Here is a 22,107-nt window from a genome sequence, read left to right as displayed (position 1 = left end):
CACTGCTGGGTGGCTGATGAGAAGACACAGGAGAGGAAGGTAGGAAGGAGGGAAAAGGAAGCCTTCGAGGGACATACGGGCACATCTAAGTGGAGATGTCCAAGGCACCAGTGGAGCCCAGCAGACTCAAGACACAGACATGAGAATCTCTCACATGTCCACGATGGTTGAAGCCACGGAAACACAGTTTCATAGGAAGATTGGGCAGACTGGTTCCTTCATGGGGAGACGTGAGACACCAAATCCTGGAGAATCCTATGTTTCATGGTCCTTGAAATTCCGCCTCCCCAACTGCCCAGTAAACACACACTTTGGTGTGGGACAGTTTCCCCAAGCCTAGTGAAGGGTTCTTGGAAGAAAGGGGTGTCAATAACTCATTGGTTCGATGTGTCACCACTGAAAGTATGGTCCTCTCTTCAACACTGGGCTGCATCAGAGGCAAAAATTATTTTCTCAGTTCAGTTTCAGTCCCCAATTTGTCTATCCATGTGGTGTCCAATATGTCACTTCCCTGCTTATACATCCTCGATGACTGCCCATCTTGTCTAGGATCAAGGCTACACTCCTCTGAGTGGCCCCTAAGGACATGTGTGGTCAGCCCCCCTTCCCTGGACCCCTCTCCCATCAATGAACACAGCTTGGATTCCAGTCACACAAGGTCTCTTGCTGTCCTGGCCGCCCCCTTGCCTCACACATCTCTCTTCTTGCACATTTGCTGACTCCTCTCATTTTAACTGTGCATTCCCTGACTTTCTTCCTCTCTTTCTGGGTTCTTGTAACATTCTATGCTTCTAGTGTTGTAACTGTCAGATCTCTTAACTTTAAAATCCCCAGTTACAGAGGTGCCTGGGTGGCTCAGTCAGTTAAGTGTCCGACTCTTGATCTTGGCTCAGGTCATAATCTCACAGTTTGTGGGTTCAAGCCCTGCATTGGGCTCTGTGCTGACAGCCCAAAGCCTGCTTGGGATTCTGTTGCTCCCTCTCTCTCTGCCCCTCACCTGCTCACACTCTCGCTTACCTGCTCTCTCTCACTCTCTCTCTCAAAATAAATAAACTTAAAAAAAATCCCCAGTCAACAGACTATAAGTTCTATTGATGCAGGGACCACATCTCAATGATCTCTGTATTTCCAGCAGCCTAGCATTGACGGCCCAGGGGGACTCTTGGAGGAGCAAATGAATGTGACTTATCCAGTATCTGCTGGTTGCACATCGCAAGTACTCAGTGACTGCTTGTGAGTTTAATGCCTGAAGTACCTAACAGTAATATTATGCCTTGATGTGCGTGCTTGTCAGGAAAATGGTGGCTTTCCTTTTCTTTTTTTTTTTTTAAATGTTTCTTTTTTTTTTTTTTTTGAGAGAGAGAGAGAGAGAGAGAGAAAGCAGGGGAATGACATAGAGAGAGGGGGACAGAGGATCCGAGGCGGGCTTGTGTTGACATCAGAGAGCCAGATGTGGGGCTTGAATTTGTGAACCATGAGCTCATGACCTGAGCCTAAGTCAGATGTTTAACCAACTGAACCACCCAGGCGCCCCAGTGTCTTTCCCTTTCTTACAATATCAGGATGTTGTCTGCAGTAAATAAAGACTTAAAATAGGTGAATTGTTTCAAAATGGTTGTTCTTCTGGATTTGGGGCTGTTATGCTATTTAATTTAGTAAAAGAAGAACATTTTAGGCAAAGAGATGTCACCACATGTTACAATTATACTTAGATATCTGTTTCCATCTCCATCCGTCAGCTTTTGGCTGATGTGCTATTTTTTGAACTATTATTTTTCTTGACCATTTATATGTTTTCCTGATACCTCTCTTCCTGGCTCTATCTTTAACACTGAAACATGTTCAAAATGGAATTTTCAAATTTGGAGTAGGAAAGAGATTCGTTGTGCTCCTGTACTGGGTCCTGACCCTGACGGTATAAATTATTTGGTTATAGATGCTTTTGTCAAATGCTGGGGCCGATCTAACTAGGAATAATTTTGTATCTCAGGACAAGAAACAGATCCTCGATGAAGAAATGTATTGTTCTCCTGAAGGCTTGGTTTTACTGGCCTCTTATGCCATCCATCAAAGATGAGACCACAAAGTTGTAGGTTGTTTGCAGAGATTGTTCATGTTCAGGAGAAGTGAGCCAAGTTCCTGTCTGGTGGAGAAGTCACCAGTGAGTGTCACAGTGAAATGAAGTCACTATGTGAGTCTTATGAGGAGAGGTGGGGACAGACTGTACCCAGCAAGTTGTGACTATCTGAATTTCCCGATGACACTGGTGTCCTTGAGCACTCCGGTACAGTGTTTCTTGAAGTAGGGTACCTGCATCACAGTTACCCAGGACATTTATTAAAAATTCAGTTCTTGCGGTGCCTGGGTGGCTTGGTCGGTTAAGTGTCCTACTCTTGATTTCAGCTCAGGTCATGATGTCATGGTCGTGGGATCGAGCCCTGTGTGAGGCTCTGAACTGAGCATGGAGCCTGCTTGGGATTCTTTCTCTCCCTCTCCCTGCTCCCCTGCTCACACACACACTCTCTCTCTAAAATAAGATTAAAAAAGAAAAAGAAAAGGAAAAAAAAAGGAAAGGAAAGAAAAGAAAAGAAAAGAAAAAAAGAAAGAAAAGAAAAGGAAAGAAAGGAAAAGAAAAGAGAAAAGAGAAGAGAAGAAAAGAAAAGAAAAAAGAAAAGAAAATGTACTTCTTACTGGGGCTATGATCAAAAGGTTTGAAAGCACTTTACTCTGGTAGCTTCCCAAGGAGGAGGCTTTGAAATAGCAGCCCTTAGGAGGCAGAGAACAGCCATAAGAGTGCAGCTTGCCCTGGTCCTCTGTCTGGTTCTACCTGGGACTTGATTTCCCCGCCCTGCAGGCAAGCCCACCTCCTGGAGGAAGGATGCACCTGTCAGCAGAAGTCCCTCGGGCCAGAGCATCTCATGGCAGCCTGGCTGCCCTCACAAAATGGTGACCACAAGGCCACCCATCACGAGCCAGGCTATCTCACCAGTGAAGCTGTTGCCTCAAAGGGCGAGTATCTTGGAGACTGCCCTGTGTTGAGTGGGTCTTCTGGGCCCAGAGGGTGGTTCCTGATGGCAAGGAAGGGATCGGCGCTATAACTCAACATCCCTCCTCACTTCTCACCTGTATCAAGTTCTATCAAGTTTTCCTTCATTATTATTTTCTGCACTAAGTTTTGATTTAGGTTTGGTCCAGTTTAGTATTTTTAAATATATTGTAGGACACCCTCTCTTTCTTAGACATGTTTTCTTGTGGTGTAGATCTTTTTTTTTTTAAATGTTTATTTATTTTTGAGAGAGAGGGAGAGCACAAGCAGGGGAGGGGCTGAGAGAGAGAGGGAGACACAGAATCTGAAGCAGGCTCCAGGCTCTGAGCTGTCAGCACAGAGCCCGACGCGGGGCTCAAACTCACAAACCATGAGATCATGACCTGAGCTGAAGTCAGACGCTCAACTGACAGAGCCACCAAGGCGCCCCTCATGTGGTATAAATCTTGTCTTTCCTCAGGTATCAGAATCTATGAGAAACGCCCGTATGCCTTTTAAAAACGCCTCACCATGCTAGGCACTTAGTAAATGTCTAATGTCTAAGATGTCTGATAGGACTGAATCAAAATACAGGCTCAGACACACCAAATAAATAGGGATCACGCCTATATGTATTATGAGGACAAGTGCTTCTTTCTCAGATTTCTCAAATTCAGGCTAAATGAGAGTCATATTAATGAAGAAGAACCATAATAGTCACTGTTCATTGATTGCTTCCTATACATCAGGACTATGCAAAGTGTTTATATGCATCATTTAAATTGTGATCCTCAGAATGGCCTTGCTGTGCTACAGATTATGACCACCATCATCATTTTATTTTATAATTATTTTCATTTTAGAGAGAGGGAGAGGGAACACGTGCACAAGTGGGGAGAGGGGCAGAGAGAGAGAGAGAGAGAGAGAGAGAGAATCTTCACCAGGCTCCATGCTCAGCAATGGAGCCCCATGTAGGGCTCAATCCCATGACCCTGGGATCATGACCTGAGCTGAAATCAAGAGTTGGAGGCTCAACTGACTGAGCCACTGAGGCGCCCCCATCACCGTCATTTTATAAATGAGGAAACCAAAATTTACAGAGTTGGGGCAAGTTGTCCAATGTCACATAGCCAGTAGGCAGGTGAGCAAAGACTCAAAACCAGGCTGTGAGAGCCCCAAAGCTAGGCTGTCAGTTGTCATTAGGAGAGGAGTAAAGGGAGACAAAGGCCGTACCCACAGAGCTCAGCTCATATGATACTCACCATCACGGTCCAGTAGTCATGGACCACCAGGACAGCATTGTCACTTGATTTTGATTCTCTTTTCAGAAGAAAACTGCGTTCTCATTCTTGGCAGGTTCTGAGACAGTATCAGGTGGCCGGTGGCATGTGGGGAGAGAAGCTAACAGTGTTGTGCCCAGAGCACAGGGGCTTCGTCAGGTGGTTGAGAAGACCTGGGTCAGTGAAGGTCATGGGCACCGGTGGGTGCTGTGGGGGAGCGCTGAACCATAGTGTTGGTTTCACTCTATTTTGGGAGTGCGGTACACCAAGGGGCCACCACTTCAGAGTGCGTGGCCCTTCTGGCACTTCAGGACCAAGTCCGTGACATGGGTCATGGTGAAGTGCTGAGTTTTGGAGTCTGGCACACCTAGGTTTGAATGCTGACAATGAGCCACCTGGTTGGCTTACAGTAACTTACCGTCAAGCTAAAACTTGAATGTATCATTTGCAAAGTGGAATGATGATATTAAACCACCTCGAAGGGTTGTGAGGGCTAAATGAGACAGCACATGCGAAGTGCTCGGTGCGGTGCCTGTCACAGAGCGGGCCCTGAGAAAGTGGTGCAGGGTCCCTGCCATTTCCTTATTATTGGAAAGCCCATCCAGTGCTGGACCTGATTCTGAGAGGGTAGGTGGAGCTTTCATAATAACAATTACGTCAAAGTAACAACAGCTCCGAAAGAGGTCTTCAATAGAGATTTTTGTCTAAACAGGAGAACTCCTGTCTTTTTTTTTTAAACAATGAAACCTTGGCTTAGTGAAGTTAAGGAACTTTCTGGAGGTCTCATGCTATTAAGTGATAGAACCCAGTTTCTAGCTTTTGTGACATTTCCATGAAATTAATTTCTAGCTTTTGTGACATTTCCACCAAATGTTGCTACCAGGAAACTCTTAGGGACACATTAGCTCTTGGGGCACCTGGCTGGCTCAGTCAGTGGAGCGTGTGACTCTTGATCTCAGGGTTGTGAATTCGAGCCCTACATAAGTAGAGATTCCTTTAAAATTAAAAAAAAAAATCATGGAGCATCTGGGTGACTCGGTTGAACATCCAACTCTTGATTTTGGCTCAGATCATGATCCCAGGGTTGTGGGACTGAGTCCCACATTGGGCTCCGCACTGAGGGTGGAGCCTACTTAGGATTCTCTCTCCCAAATAAAAAAAAAAAATAACAAAACAAACAAAATTCTTTAAAAAATAAAGACGCTCATTAACTCTTTAAAGAGCTGTGCCTACCTCCTGTGTAGCACTGAGATAAACAAACACCCCTGAGACTGCTGGGGAGATTGTTCACAGAAGTATTTAACAGTCATTAAACACTGTAAAAAGCAGACAGACTTACAGGACGTGGCTGAGGCTATGGTGGCCATTACTTCCTATCCACCCCTTTCCATAGATGATCCACTGTATCTAAAATATAAAAATATTCCCACAAACCTTGTGGACATAAAAATACCATGCCTATGAAACTAATACAAAATACAAAACACGCACCATCAAAATTCATTCCAGGAATATTATTAAGGGCAAAATAATGGCTTTAAAACAAAACTATGGAGAACAGACCCTAGACATTTTGGACCAGCAAAATGACTTGTTGCACAGGGAGGAAGCCAAGAAGAATTATCTGAAAACTGCACAAAACGTGGAAATGTCTGGTGTCTCTTAATCCCCGCTCACTGGGAGTGTGTTTCCTCTTAATTCGGTCTCATTTCTGAGTTGAGGTGCCATAAGTTTCCATGGGCACCTGACTTCCTCCTTCCAGGGTGGTTCGAGGGGCTACTTAGGAAATGCATTTATGGATTCTTACGTGGGGAAAGGATAGTACCATTTCCATCAGGCTTCCAGGTCTAAGGATCTAAGCTGTTTTCTAGGAATATTTGGTAAGCTTTGGTCAACGGGGGGAGGTGGTTACTTTCTGTGCAAAATCAAAACGTGGTCCTTTTCTTTCTTGAGTGCCTGCCTGCGTGGGGCTTTCTGCCCTCCAGTGTCTGGGCTCACGGTGTGCTCCCTGCCCTGGGAAGACGTGGTTCTCTCAGAGCAGCAGATTTCTTCTTTAGGATCCTTTTTCCTTTTTTTTCTCATGTAAGCCTGAGATGTCTGTGTCCCTCTGTGATATTTGGTTTCCTTTCCCTGGTCATCACAAGACTTTCTAAAGCTGGGGATGAGAAGGAGGACTGATCATGAAAAAGCTGTGTGTTAAGTCTTAAGTGTGGACCATGGGGGGCCTCTCCAGGGACACTTAGTGTTTACTAGTCCAGTGGGTTCACTGAAGGTCTGGGAATGGAAGGTGTCTCAGCGCCGTGTCCCTCCCACATGATTTGTGCTCAGTGGAGGTCATTCTCCACGTGCTCTGTGGGGACAGGGCACTAAGCATCTTCCACAGGAAGGGAAATGACAAGGCTGGCAGTTGGCCCCCGACTTCCGACCCCAGGACCCTGTCCACTCCGCACACTCACCTCCCTCCCGGTGGAGGGCCCAGACGGAGGTGTGGATGGGCTGCAGCCCCAGCGCCGGGTGCTACTTTCCTTGTACAAGAGATGGTTCTTGATCATCAGGATGGTTCGCACTGCGGGTACAGCGGGGCCCAGTGTTTGATGGAGAGAGTCTGAGCCAAGGGTTCTCAAGAAAACCCCAAAGCTTTTGTCACTAATGAGTGCACACGTCAGTCAAGTTGAACTTGCAGAACAGTTCTGTTTGGGAACTGTTTATTTTTCTTTCAAGCTGTTCAGAGTTTTGATGTTTGGACTCAACTGGGACCAGTCTGGTCAGAGACACCCTGGCCTGAGCCCGCTGCTGAGGCCCCAGCACCCCTGCCTCTATTAGGTGGGCCCAGCAGCCCCAGGGAACCGGGGGCCAATCGGCAGGCTCTGTGCCTCAGACCCCGTTTTGTTCCGGTTATGCAGCTTCTGAGGGGTGCTGGGGCAGATCTGGGCAGGGAAGATTCTAGAAGCCTCAGCCTCTGCTCCCACTCTCTTTCCCAGTCTAGTATTTTATTGGGGAAATAGGCGCATAAAGAAAATGTAAAGAAAATCCATCTCTGTTCTTTGGAAGTAAAATCAGAAACCTCCCTAATATTTTTTTCCTCTGCCTCCATATTTCAGTATAAATTGTATTTTAACATCTGCCAGGAAAATACAAACCACACAGATCTTTTACTTGGTGCGGACACAAATGGAATTCACATGTACAGCATCCGTTGTTGTTTGTTGTTGTTGTTGTTTTCTCCAAATAAATCTTTTGAATGGAGCAGCGTCCACAATATTTTCTACAGGGAGAAAGAAGTAGGCACCTCCGATTTCTCAGCGTTTTTTGAGAGTCAATGGGACAGACTTGAGCACAGTAAAGTAAAATCTGCATCTGTTCCACTGCCATATAATGATGTAGCTCCTTATTACCTCAGGCTCCTTGAGGACAAAGGGTGTGTCTTTCACTGTGCCCTCAGCATCTGGCACTGTCCGTTGATGTGTTTTGAAAAATGTTTAATATTTATTTATTGTTGAGAGAGAGAGAGAGAGAGAGAGAGAGAGACAGAGTGTGAATGGGGGAGTGGCAGAGAGGGAGACAGAATCCGAAGCGGGCTCCAGGCTCTGAGCTGTCAGCACGGAGCCCGACGCGGGGCTCGAACTCACAAGCCGTGAGATCATGACCTGAGCCTCAGTTGGACGCTTAACCGACTGAGCCACCCAGGTGCCGCTATTGATTTGTTGTGAACTGAGGAAGAAAAAGCTCTGTCTTGGTCATTTTAAACGTGTGTTCTAAAGGACGTGGGAAAACTCATCACAGAAAAGGAAAGAAGCATTTGGGAAGCGTAACATCTTCAGATATTGAAATCACTGACAGGCGCCTTGTCCTCATTTCCTTGCCTGTCAGAACAAGTTATCTGTGGATGTCCCGGCTTCAGGGCAGTGGGTGGAGACCAGGTAAGAGTCACAGGAGCCACCCTTGTCCTTCTGTCCTGGACCAGAAGAAGGGCGGGCAGAGCTCATTCTAAAGACTTGAAGGGGCAACTTCATTGAGCCCATGGTGTTCTAGACGTTGTTCTAAGTGTTTTATGTATATTATCTCACTTAGACCATCACCAATCTATGAGGTAGGTATCATGAGCCCTCCTGTACAAACATAGACACCGAGGGGTAGTGAGATTAGATAAATTGCTCACCTGTCTTAGCAAAGCCTTCCTGGTTGTGAGTCACAGAAACCAACTTGAGCTCAATTTTGCAAAGGGGGAAAGAAGAGGGAGGGGCAGGGAGGATCCACGGATGTTTTGCTGAACTGACAGTCAGGCTTGCCTCTAGAGTCAGGAAGGTATTGAACTTGAATCGGGAAAGAGCTGGGAGCCCAGCAAACACACCCTGGATTCATCCTTCTCGCTGGCCGCCGAGTGGTTTCTTTCTCTTGGCTTCTTTTTTTTTTTTTATTTTTTTTCAATGTTTATTTTTTATTTTTGGGACAGAGAGAGACAGAGCATGAACGGGGGAGGGGCAGAGAGAGAGGGAGACACAGAATCGGAAACAGGCCCCAGGCTCTGAGCCATCAGCCCAGAGCCTGACGCGGGGCTCGAACTCACGGACCGCGAGATCGTGACCTGGCTGAAGTCGGACGCTTAACCGATTGCGCCACCCAGGCGCCCCTCTCTTGGCTTCTTCATCCTTGTGGAGAATAATGGCCGTCCCACTGCTCCTGAAGTCATGAGTGACAGGGCCAGCCACCTGCTGAATCCAATTGTTGCTTGGTTCTGATTCTAAATGCTTTACAGGGACATCTGGATCTTAGCAGGGCCCACAGCCAGGCACACGCATATGGCTGTTAGAGTTTCTCCATGTGTGGAAGTGAAAGACGACTTCAACCACCTCCATTTTGGCCTCAAGCTTTCTGATTAAGTTCTTCCAGCTTATGTCTGAACTCAGGCAAAAGGGTCTGCAGGGAAAGCATCCCCTGATGGGCACCGAAACCACCAGCCCAAGCAGTAAATACCGGCCTGAGCCAGGAAGACCCTGCCTGTGACTGAGCCCAAGACAATGAGCGACCTGACCTTCACTGCCCACCTGCAGGTACCCACCGACATTTGTCCCACATTTTCCTCGTAGAGACCTGGAGATATTTTCGGCACTTTGGAGACAGTGTTTGAGACTCGAGTCCGCTCTCTTCCCGGTGTCAACCTCACTGAAATAAATCCCTTTCTTGTTTCACAGCCACCTTTCTCTCTGCAAGTGACTGAGCCCGGTCTGTTTGGGACCCCCTGGAACCAGGCACCCTTGCGCCCCTGTGCCCCGGCTCCAGAAAGACTGAGCAATGGATTTGACACAAGCAGTGGAAGGATCGTGGGATCGACAAACACAAAAAAGGCATCTGCTGTATACCAAGTCCATGCAACTGGTAAGATTTAAATTCCCGTTTATCCGAATTTATTCTAGACTCTGGGCTTGTTCTATTCCCATGATGCTTTAAAACAAATCTGTCTGATCCTTTCTTTTTAGTTTCTTTAGCCTCCCCCCAAAGTTATCAGATTTCCAGAAAATTTGTTGCGGAACAAAAGTCTTTCCTTCATGTGCGTTTGGTCTCTTGGCATTCCTGCACCTTCCTCCCAGCTTTGAACTATCCAAATTCTAGGTCTTAGCTTAAAATATTCATTTACAGACTTCACTGTGCATCAGGATCCCTTGGGAAGTTTATTGAAACACACTGTTGTGCCCTCTCCTCGAGTTTCGAATTCATTAGGTTTGGAGTGAAGTTCAATAATGTGCATTTTTATCTAACAAGTTCCCAAGGGATTCTAATTCTGCTGTTCTGGAGGCCACACTTTGGGAACTGCTTAACTGGAAAAGCCAAAGTCATGAACGAAGCCCCTAGCGTAATGCCTCACATTATTGTATGGGATGAACTTCTTAATGCAGCATATGCACTTTTTTCATTATTTCTTCACATATATTTAGCTGTTTAGATTGGAGCCCTTCTCTAAAACATGCTGCTTTTAAATTGTATTAGAAAACTGTGATAAAAGGCTCTTTGCCTAAGGTCACCTGGGTGGCTCTGCTGGTTAAGTGTCTGACTTTGGCTCAGGTCATGATCTCACAGTTCATGAATTTGAGCCCCACATTGGGCTCTCTGCTGTCAGCGCTGAGCCCACTTTGGATCCTCTGTCTCCCTCTCTCTCTGCCCCTTCCCTGCTCTCTCTCTTTCTCAAACATTAAAGAAAATCAATTACATTAAAAAAGAAAAAAGATTTTCTGTTGTCATAAAGAGCTATCTTGGTAGCCAGGGCCACTGCAGGACAAAAGTAGGTAATGTGACACCACTCTGGGAATTATTCAGTGCTCAACCTGTGCAACCACATGTGGCAGCCTGGTGGGATGCTCTTCTGCCACAAACGGGAATGAAATTTCCCTTTCTTGCTTTCAAAGCTTCGTTTGTCAAAAGATTTGGGATACATTTAGCACATTTAAAAACGTCTCATTTAGCTCTCCCTCCCTTTCTTTCATCTTCTGGTAACTATTAATCACCTGAGGGATGCCTGGGTGGCTCAGTCGGTTAAGCGTCTGACTGTGACTCAGGTCATGACTTCGTGGTTCGTGAGTTCGAGCCCCGCGTCGGGCTCTGGGCTGATGGCTCGGAGCCTGGAGCCTGTTTCCGATTCTGTGTCTCCCTCTCTCTCTGCCCCTCCCCCGTTCATGCTCTGTCTCTCTCTGTCCCAAAAATAAACGTTGAAAAAAAAAATTGAAAACAAAAGATGTCATAGCTTGGTTTTAATTGCTAACAATTCCTTGGGGTTCCCATTTGTTTTTTAAGCTGTCAGTTTCTTCAAATCCTTTTTCAAACGCCACACTGTATTACAAATAATGGCAATTAGTAATGTAGCATTTCCATATTTATACCAACAAAAGAAATTCACAGGGCATAATAGCATACAACCTTGATGTTTAGTAATAGCAACAAAACATGATAAATAAAAAGTATTTTTTCCCCTGTACAGACCAGCAGAACATAAATCTATTCACGTTTAAAGAATCATCTTGGATTTGACCTACACATCCCCATCTCATTCTGCACATTTCTCAACCCTCTCATCACATCACCCACACATTCACCAGACTACAGAGTCTGCAAGTAATCAATCCACCTAAATAGAGCTTAGAAAGTCATCCCTCCTGAAGGTCTTCTCACTTCTCTGATAACCCCTCAAAAAAGAAAAAAAAATCATGCCCTTCACTCATTCCTTCCATGTCACGTTCACATTTCATTAGCAAATCAGCAAGATGGACTTTTTCATCTCAATCCAAACAAGGTTAGAGAGAAAGAGTTCCTCTACTGAGCATCTCGATGCTCCGCCCACGAGTCTGGGGACCCTGGGTCCTGTTCTGCTTATGAGAAGGTCATTTTGGGGCACCTGGGTGCCTCAGTCGGTTGGGCTTCTGATGTCGGCTCAGGTCATGATCTCGCGGTTTGTGAGTTCAAGCCCCGCATCAGGCTCTGTGCTGACAGCTCAGAGCCTGGAGCCTGCTTTGGATACTGTATCTCCCTTTCTCTCTGTGCCCCTCCCCTGCTCATGCTCTATCTCTCTCATTTATTCAAAAAATGAATAAATGTTAAAAAAAAAAGAAAAAGAAGGTCGTTTCGTGGATTAAGAGTCTACATAAATTGTGGTCGATTTCAGCCCATACTGTGTTGAATAATCAGTAAAGCTGGGAAGTGAGCTCAGTCACCAAGATAAGGATCTTTATGGCTATGAGGAGACAGCAAACACAATCTGTATGCATCAAAGTTCTTTCTGTTGGAGTTGTCTTGACTATAATACAGCTGTTGATGCTGCCTGAATGTTGGTTGGTAGTATTCGAGGAAGGATGTGATTTGAATCGGCCTTGCCCTAACGTAGACACAGGTGTAATAAAATGGTTCTGATTCCACCCATCCTTTCTATAAATGCTCCGGAGGTCCCGAGATTGCCATGATGTATTCAAGACCTGGGCTGCTGCCTTCATCACTTTCGGAGATGATCTGTCTCCTCTGCCCTTGGTCATGTTCGTCAGCTTCTCTATCCTCCCTGAATCAGCCAGGGCTTTGGCATTCTCCATGTTTTTGCCGGTGACCTTGCGCAGAGCACAGCAGATGGCCACCGTGGTCTCATCAGACAGCACACTGGGGCCAGTCCTGCCGGGAAACCTGTTGACCCGGTCTCGCATGGCATATTTACCAGTGAGCTCCTTGTTGTGAACATCCAGAGTCATGTTCCTCTGGGAAGTTGCCAGAGAAAATACAACTTTACCATATCCATTCTCAAAAAGTTCTATAAGGATGGAGAGCCCTTTTTCTTTGCGGAAGTCTGCCCGGATGTATGCCGCAAACTCCCAATTTCCAGCAGATGGTTTCTGGAGAGACCCGGAAGAGCCTTCCAAGGCAGCTGGGCTGGAACTTTCTGCTAGAAGGTTCAGGTATGGTTTTAGCACTGATGGATGCCACGGCATCTTTGGGGGGGCTTTGACAGTCCTGGGATAGGACTGACTCCATCCCATTGATCCTCTTGTGGTGTTCTCTCTTTCTTTTTCTTCTTCTTCCCCCAGCAACTTGACTCTGAATCCCTGCTGGGAGACTTTTCCTAGTAAGTCATCCAGCCCACTCAGCCCCAGCAGCCGGCCGACAGGACAGGTTCCTCTGGGTGCACACGCAGTTCTCCACGGTCTGGCTGCCGTAATCGGATGTGTTCACGGATGTAGGGGTTGCATACCAAAGCGAGTCCACCGGCCCCTTCGCAGAAGCGCATTCACGTCCTCGCCTCCTCCTCTCCAGAGCTGAGGTTCCTCAGGCAACCTGTCGTGTTACAGAACGAGTGACATCTGGAATTTGATTTTGTGATCATCATCCAAAGACCAGTTACTCCGTCAGAGTGTGGAATGGTCACAGGGTTTGCTAAGGTCCAGAGAGCATCTCGAGTGATTGCCATCTTTACAGCCTCACTTGAGGACACATTCCAGAGAGTGCCTGTAACAAGCTCCCTCACTTCTGCGCCGGATATTCTCAACAGTCGGAGCAAGGCAGGCACCCCACCAACATTCTTCCATTGTCATTTTATTTTCATCTGTGGACTTGCCAAAACAAGGTTGCGGATGGCACCGTAAGCGTTCTGCTGAACTTGCCCAAGTCTGTGGTCCGAGAGGTCAACCAGATGCTCGATTCCCCCTACCCTACACACCTCCATTTTCACGTGGCTGTCACCGCAGTGCAGGTGCCGCAGGTGGACCGTGGGCTCCCCTGGGCTGAGGGGATCTGGTGCCGCGGCACGCGAATGACTTCGGGCAACTCGGGATCACACCAGGCGAACTCCCTGGGGTCCTTCTGAATGCTGTCTGTTGATAGGGCACGCGTGGTGCCCTCATCAGCTGGTGCTGGGTGCTGAAGCCTCTTACAATTGCCCTCTTGCCCTCGGTATTGTATTGGCCCGTAGGGGTCTGCGTAGGTTGCCATTGTGTTCAGAGCGTAATTATTCTTTTCGCATGTAAGGGCGTGTCGTTGGCTGGATGTGCTTTGCAGATTTCCGGCACCTGCTGAGCATGTGCGATAGGACGCTGCCTGGTACCCTCGGAGCTCCATGGTTCTGTGGTTTGGGCTGCGGTACACTGGGCTGTAAGAGGCCCTCCCCCCACGCATAGGATTGGTGTGTAACTCAGGAGACAGAGCCGCATGAAGGTCTTGCCCAGGTTGGTTGTGCTGACCAGCACAGGAGCTCCATAAGTCTGTCAAGCTGTGTGGCCGAGGTGGAACCATCTTTCTGTAAATTTCATACAGCTGCTGTCCAAATTGTTCCACGTCGTGAACAGTCCTTTGAAGGAAAGTCCCACGTGTCGTGGTATGGCGATCATCCCTGGGTGTTTGGAGGATGATGACACTGCCTAGCCTTGGGATGGTGAAGCTAGTTGATTCTGTGCATCCATCAGGGTCGGTGGGGACCCTACTGGGCTGGTGGTTTAGTACTGAGGCGTTGGGCCGTTGGGATTGGAGATCTGCTGGGAGGTGACTGAGCCAATCTGACTTGCAGCTGTTGGGAGAGGTGAGTCTCTGTGAAGAGTATGGAGAGGCTGCCTGCTGAGCAGATAATGTGGTGGAGGAATATGCACTGGGGTTCAGGGGCTGGGAGTCGGAGAGCCAAATTCACCACCCAGAATTCTCAGTGATCTACTTGAGGAGACCCACCTGTGCTGATAACATAGAAAGGAGGCTGCGTTCTAGATGGAACTGAACTCACTCTTCTCATGGCCTGACCCAGTGTTCATCCTTCCGCTCTTGAATTCTTCACCAAATGGTTATCAGTTGATCCTATGAATGAAGGCTGCGGGCTGTTATCTGCCTTACTCAAATTCTGGCTGTTGCGGGAACTCCCTGCTTCCTGGGATCCACTGTCAGAATTTGTGTTGAACTTGAGTTACCCAGTGATCTTTCACGGAGAGAGGAGTGTTCTGGTGAGTGTTCTGGCTCTGTCCTAATGAGATAGTTGTTGTGGCGGACAGCGCCAGAAACTCTAGGTTGGTTTGCGCCAGTATTTGGCACACCTGTCACTCTCCAAGGAACGGACTTCTCAGTTGAGCTGGTGCTGGCCATACTTGGTGATTCTGCCCCAAGCCTACATCTTACTTTTTTTTTTTTTTAATTTTTTTAACGTTTATTTATTTTTGAGACAGAGAGAGACAGAGCATGAGCGGGGGAGGGTCAGAGAGAGAGGGAGACACAGAATCCGAAACAGGCTCCAGGCTCTGAGCGGTCAGCACAGAGCCCGATGCGGGGCTCGAACTCACAGACCGCGAGATCATGACCTGAGCTGAAGTCGGACGCTTAGCCGACTGAGCCACCCAGGCACCCCCAAGCCTACATCTTTCTAGCTGACTGGCAGCGATCCGCCTTTCCACTTCCAGATCTCAGGCGAGTCGTTGTAACGGAAGCTCCTGCTGTTGTGATGCCCAGCTAGACTAGTGGCTGTGGTCTCGGGTTCCATGCCTTCGCCAGCGGAGGCAGCTTCCTGGGCGGGTCTGTGGTTGCCCCTCCTCCACCAACCAGGTCTACTGCTTAGGAGGGCATTCCTCTTTCCAGGCATCACTCAGGGGATCAGGGACAATCTGTGCCCAGGGGTTGCCGCTGTGGCACCTGAGATATTACAAAAAGTGCCATGGCCAAGCAGCTGACGCCCCTTCCCCCGAAGCGGCCTTTCCCCACCACTCCCAGGGTGCATGGACTCAGCCCCGGTGTCCCCTGTACTGTCCAGAGGCCACCGCCCAGCCGTCAGCCCACCTGTGCTGAATTCATGTTCTAAAATAACATAGTAATATCCGAACACAAACATTTATATCTAAATTCTGGACCCTGCCATGGAATTGTGCCCCGGGTGCTTATGTAACTTCACACTCTCCATATATGAAGGATGCTGAAAACCGGGATGACTTTGAAGACAGGGTAAAATGAACTGATGTCTGAACCACACTCCAGACACACAGTTGCTGCGCTTTGAATAGTCGACCCTGCAACAACACAGGTTGAAATGTGTGCGTCCACTCACATGCGGATTTTTCTCGGTAAGTACAGCACAGCGCTGTAAATGTGTCTTCTCTTCCTTATGATTTTCTTAACATTTTCTTTTCTCCGGCTTACTTTATTATAAGCATACAGTATATAATGCGTGTAATGTACAAAATATGCGTTAATCAGCTGTTTATGATATTGGGCTTCTGGTGAACAGTGTGCTATTAGTAGTTAAGTGTTTGGGGAGCCAAAAGTTATAGGGGGATTTTTCCCCTGGTGGAGAGGGTAGGGGGGGTGGGGAGGGGAGCTGGCACTTCTAACCCCTGGGTTATTGAAAGGTCAATTGTACCGATAGCAAACATGCAGGGAAAATTCGGCCGTGTTCATTATTTTATTTGAGCAAATTTGGTAAAGAAATTGCCGAGAGTAGTTTCTCCGAAAAGCCCTGGGTACACTCAATATTTCTGCAAACCTTGGAAATGGAAATTTATTAATTGTTACTGTAGAGAGCCGGAGTCGAAAAGTGAAACCACCGCGATGAATTTGTACGACGATAAAGAAGTATCAGAGAGAGAGAAATTTGTCATTGGATAGTCTTTGGCCTTTTGAAAAGGAAAGTATTGTCCTACAAGCACATTGAAGACTGCAAGATGTCCGGGGCGCCTGGGTGGTTCAGTCGGTTGAGCTTCCGACTTCGGCTCAGGTCATGATCTCGCGGTTTGTGAGTTCAAGCCCCGCGTCGGGCTCTGTGCCGACAGCTCAGAGCCTGGAGCCTGCTTCGGATTCTGTGTCTCCCTCTCTCTCTGACCTTCCCCCGTTCATGCTCTGTCTCTCTGTCTCAAAAATAAATAAACATTAAAAAAAAAAAAAAGGACTGCAAGATGTCCATGAGCCCTTCGGGGGTAAATTACCCGTGCACCTGCCCGCACCCCCACGGTGGCTTCTGAGGGAAGTGCCTGAGGTGTGCGTGGGGCGCTGGAGTTCGTGAGGCAGAAGACTGGGTGGCCGATGGACTGCATGTCAGATTCCACAGCTGTGTTTTGGCAATCAGAGTGTCTCTATGAAAGTGGCCTCGTCTGAGAGGCAGCAAATGCAGAGGCCAAGGAAATAAGGGCTCAGAAAAAAGTGAGTTCATTCTCATTAGAAATTTGGTGTTTTACACTAGACTTTATTTCTATGCCATTTGCTTGGTATTCCTTCTAAAGGAGAAGACCAATTTAAAAAATCTTTTAATGTTTATTTTTGAGAGAGAGAGAGAGAGAGAACGAGCAGGGGAGGGGCAGAGAGAGGGGGAGACACAGAATCCGAAGCCGGCTCCAGGCTCTGAGTTGTCGGCACAGAGGTCGACGCAGGACTTGAACCCACAAATGGGGGGGATCATGACCCGAGCCGAGGTCGGATGCTTAACTGACTGAGCCACTCAGGGGCCCCGAGAAGGACCAATTTTTAAAACTGAAATGTCTTCTAGGGTGCCTGGGTGGCTCAGTGGGTTAAGTGTCTGACTCTTGGTTTCAGCTCAGGTCATGATCTCACGGTTTGTGAGTTCCAGCCCCACGTTCAAGCCTCTGCGCTTGACAGCGTGGAGTCTGCTTTGCATTCTCTCCTCTCTCTGCCCCTTCCCCACTCATCTTGTCTCTCTTTAAAGAAAATAAACTTAAAAAAAAAAAAACCAACAAAAACAAAACCCCCAACCCTCCCTCCCCCGACATGTTTTCTGAGAAGTTACTTATCTTCTTGCTTGGAAACCTAACCTAACGCTGTAACTTACCTGGCGGATACTTCTCATCTACTAACTGCCTCGTAATAATTTTTGGTCAAAAGTAACAGAATGACCATGTACAATTGAGATTGGACCATGATCCAATCTCAAGGTCCGAAGCAAGACCAAACTTAATTATGTTCTGTGGTTTCCTTTGTTGTGTTTCCTTCCACTTCATATAAAGAGATAAAGACTCTTACAAACTGTTTTAGTTACAGAACTTTATAGACTTTAAACCTTTCTTTAAAATTTTATTTTAGAGAGGGGAGGGAGGAATGGGAGAGGGAGAGAGAATCTTAAGCAGGCTTGGCGCTGAGCACAGAGCCTGACTTGGGGATTGACCCCATGGCCCTGGGATCATGACTTGAGCTGAAATCAAGAACTGGATGGTCAACCACTGAGCCATCCAGGTGACCTGAGCTTTATAGACTTTTAAACCTTTAAAGTCCTATGAATGTCAAAGTTTCTGCAAAGTATCTTAGATAATTGTGGAGAGGCACAATAATTGGTTGGGGTAATAGATAATAGTGGTTCCTCATTCACTGATGGCAAATGAACGTTTTGAATTTAAAATTTTTCCTTGTCTTTCTGGGTTTTTCATCTATAAAAAGCTATGAAAGCCCCAGAGTCACTTTTCATCATAAGATGACCACTATAATTAACGGACTCTCTTGTGCAGATATTTACAAGCTTAGATTAAATCAAAGTGCTGCTGATAGTTTCAAAACCTAACACAGTAGGGAGTTAGATTTTCATAACCTATGAGGAAATAGGAGACAGATGTGTGATTTGAGGAGACATTCAGGGAATCATCTATTGAATTATCAAGTGCTTACTATATTAAGCTCCCGTCCTCCTGGGAGCCTCATTTTGCAGGAGCAATGTGGTGATTGCTAGAACCAAGGCCTGGCTTCCCAGTGTAATCTGGGCAGATACTCTGCTTATATCTGATCCTCACATCTGTCTACTCTCTGGCATGGGCATATTTTATCAGTGAGGACAGAGGCTCAAGCTAAGAGTCAGCTCTGGCCAATGTCCATCCACATCTGTTCACACAGGGAGGGAACTTTGCTCTGTTTCCAGAACAGCATAGAACTTGGGAAAAATGTGTATTCATATCTTCTGCTCATCACTTAACTGAATGTTTTTTAGGGGTTGAGTTGTATCGGTTCTTTGTATGTTTTGGATACTAACCCTTTATTGGGTATGTCATTTGTAAATATCTTTTCTCATTTTGTTGTCTTTTAGCTTGTTTCCTTTTTTTTTTTAATTTTTTTTAATGTTTATTTATTTTTGAGACAGAGACAGAGCATGAACAGGAGAGGGGCAGAGAGAGAGGGAGACGCAGAATCTGAAGCAGGCTCCAGGCTCTGAGCTGTCAGCACAGAGCCTGACACGGGGCTCGAACCCACAAACCACGAGATCATGACCTGAGCCAAAGTCGGAGGCTTAACCGACTGAGCCACCCAGGCGCCCCAACTTGTTTCCTTTCCTGTGCAGAAGCTTTTTATCTTGATGAAGTCCCAATAGTTCATTTTTGCTTTGGTTTTTCTTGCCTTGGGAGACATATCTAGAAAGATGCCTGTGCTTTCTTCTAAGATTGTTATGGTTTCAGGTCTCAAGTCTAGATCTTTAATCCATTTGGGTTTCATTATTTTGTATGTAGCTGTCCAGTTTTGTTGAAGGGACTTGTCTTTTTCTCATTGCTTATTCTTGCTTCCTGTGTCAAAGATTGACTATATAATCGTGGTTTATTTCTGAGCTTTCTATTCTGTTCCAATGATCTATTTGTCTACTTTTTGCCAGTGCCCTTTGTAGTATATCTTGAAATCTGGGATTGTGATACCTCCAGTTTTATTCTTCTTTTTCAAGATTGTTTTGGCTATTTAGGGTCTTTTGTAGTTCTATACAGATTTTAGGATTATTTGTTCTTGTTCTGTGAAAAATGCTGTTGGTATTATGATAGAGACTGCATTAAATGTGTAGATTGTTTTGGATAGTTTGGATATTTTAACAATATTTGTTCTTCCAATCCATGGGCATGGGGTATCTTTCCATTTCTTTGTGTCATCTTCAATTTCTTTCATCAGCGTTTTATAGTTTTCACAGTACAGGTCTTTCACATCCTTGGTTAAGTTTATTCCTGGATATTTTATTATTTTGGGTGCAATTGTAGATGGGATTGTTTTCTTAATTTCTTTTTGCTGCCCTGTTGTTAGTGTATAGAAATGCAATGGATTTTTGTATGCTGATTTTGTATCCTGTACCTTACTGAATTATTCATCAGTTCTAGCAATGTTTTGGTGGAGTCTTTTGGGTTTTCTCTATATAGTATCCTGTCATGTACAAATAGTGACTGTGTTTCTTCTTCCTTACCAATTTGGATTCCTTTTATTTGGTTTTCTTGTTTCATTGCTGTGGCTAGGACTTCTAGTACTAAGTTGAATAAAAGTCGTGAGAGTGGACATCCTTGTCTCGTTCCTGACTTTAGAAGAAAAGCTGTTTTCCCCCATTGTCTGATGTTAGCTGTTGGTTTTTCATATAAGGCCTTTATTATGTTGAGGTCTGTTCCCTCTAAACTGACTTTGTTGAGGGTTTTTAATCATGAATGGATGTTGTACTTCATCAAATACTTTTTCTGATCAGCAGCATTTAATGCCTGCAGGGACAAGGGCCAGTGATTTTCATCTCCACGTGTATGTATCCGTGATGATACCCTCAAAATTAATGAGTCGGAATGGAATTTCACAGCAATTCTTGGCTAAAAGTATAATCTTGACCTATCAGCTTGGATATTCTAGCTCCTATCCAGGAATGACTTAGTTTTTGATAATATGATTTTTATTCTTTCTCTTTTTGATGTATCACATTGACTGATTTGCGAATATTGAACCAGCCCCGCATCCATATAATCTGCAAAGTTTTAACTATAAATCCACAAATGATTTTACCTTAATTACGTGCAAGATTTCTAGTCTTGATTCTATCTCCACATGACAGTAAGAAATAAGTCTGTGGCCCTCTTCCCTTGAAAAGCATGTCAACTATGCTTGTTGACCACAAGCTCCACCATGAATCTCTTGGCATTCAAGTGGCTCACCAAAAAGGTCTCCTGAGATGTAAATAGTGTTGAGTGTAGGAGACAGGTCTACTTTTCTCTGCAGTAAAAGACTTTACATTCTTCGGTTTCACAACTCATTCACCTCCATTCTCTGCTAACCAGAAATCTGCAGAGATTCAACTAGGAGTTTGGTGAAACGGGGGCGTCCAAGGGGTGTTTGGAAGGGGTCCTGGGCAATTCAACTACGTGTACTCATTCTTGTGAAATCATTCCTGGGTAGGAGCTGGAATATCCAAGCTGATAGGTCAAGATTATACTTTTAGCTAAGAACTGTTGCCATGAAATTCCATTTTGACTCATTAATTTTGCGGGTATCATCACAGATACATACACGTGGAGATGAAAATCACTAGCCCTTGTCCCTGCAGCCATTGAATGCTGCCAGTGGCAAAATATGTATGCACAACCATCTTCATGATGCAGCAGCAGAAAAATGTTTTCCAATAATCAGTACCTTGAATTTCAGTAAGAGCAGATTGATAAACAAAACAAAAACAAGACCTCATAAAGATAATAAGGAGCCTCATTACTACCAAAGTTGTAGGGACCTCATGATGTGGGCTTGAGTGCAGCATGCAGGAAAAATCATGTGTGTGGCTACTGCTTATAAGCGTTACCCAATTTCCCCCCATCACAGCCTCACGGATATTAGGTGTGTATGACCACCCGGGACAAGTAAATGCAAGAGGCTGGTTGCAGGCAGAGATGAATGCCCTCAGGCTGAGGGGATCTGTGCAGATCAGAAGCCACCAAGCAGCACAACAGCACATGGGTGGGAAGCTTTGGCTCAAAGCCTTGACACCTATTCTAGCTTTCAAGATGGATTTGAAAAAGTCATTAGCAGACACATTTGTCATCACCCACCCTCACTGAGATAGCATGTATTACTCTACAGACATCTATTCCACACCTACTGGGTCCAAATGTGCAATGGCTCATCCTGCCCTTGGGGAGCTCACCGTCTAGCATGCCAGATGGGTATTTAAGCAGGTCTCTAGAACACAAAGTAGGGTGAAATCAAGGCCTAGGAGGGGGTTTCAAAGTGGCGTGAGGTCCCACGTGTATGGGGACAGGTGACGCTTCACAGAAAAGGGCCATGTTAACAGAAGAGAGTTAATTCTGAACCGTCACCCTGACCAACAGCACACAATACAGCTTGCACTGACAAAGCAAAAGAAACAGCTCAATCCTTAGAACAACGCATTATAGCACCGGCACTGAGAGCATGACCGAGAACCACAATTTTTTAACTACTTTTGAGTAATGAGATGCATATAAGGTAAAAATCTTTTATTTTCTATAGGTTCAGAAGCATGGCTCACATGTGATCTGCATTTGACATTTCTAGAGGTTCCAGCTTTTTAGGAGATCAGTAACGAGAATGAGAAAAACTTACGGCAACGTTCTAACTTTCCTGCTCAAG

At 45.9% G+C, this 22,107-nt stretch overlaps 1 pseudogene; it reads right to left on the bottom strand.

Moving 5' to 3' along the window:
• Window positions 1-11,953: 11,953 nt before the first annotated feature.
• LOC122471149 lies at window positions 11,954-14,545 on the bottom strand (annotated as a pseudogene).
• Between the last annotated feature and the right edge of the window lie 7,562 nt (window positions 14,546-22,107).

Source organism: Prionailurus bengalensis, chromosome E3, assembly GCF_016509475.1.
Source record: "Prionailurus bengalensis isolate Pbe53 chromosome E3, Fcat_Pben_1.1_paternal_pri, whole genome shotgun sequence".
NCBI classification, from domain to species: Eukaryota; Metazoa; Chordata; class Mammalia; order Carnivora; family Felidae; genus Prionailurus; species Prionailurus bengalensis.
The sequence above is the reverse complement of the archived record's forward strand: the minus strand, read 5'-3'. Positions and strand labels throughout refer to the sequence as shown.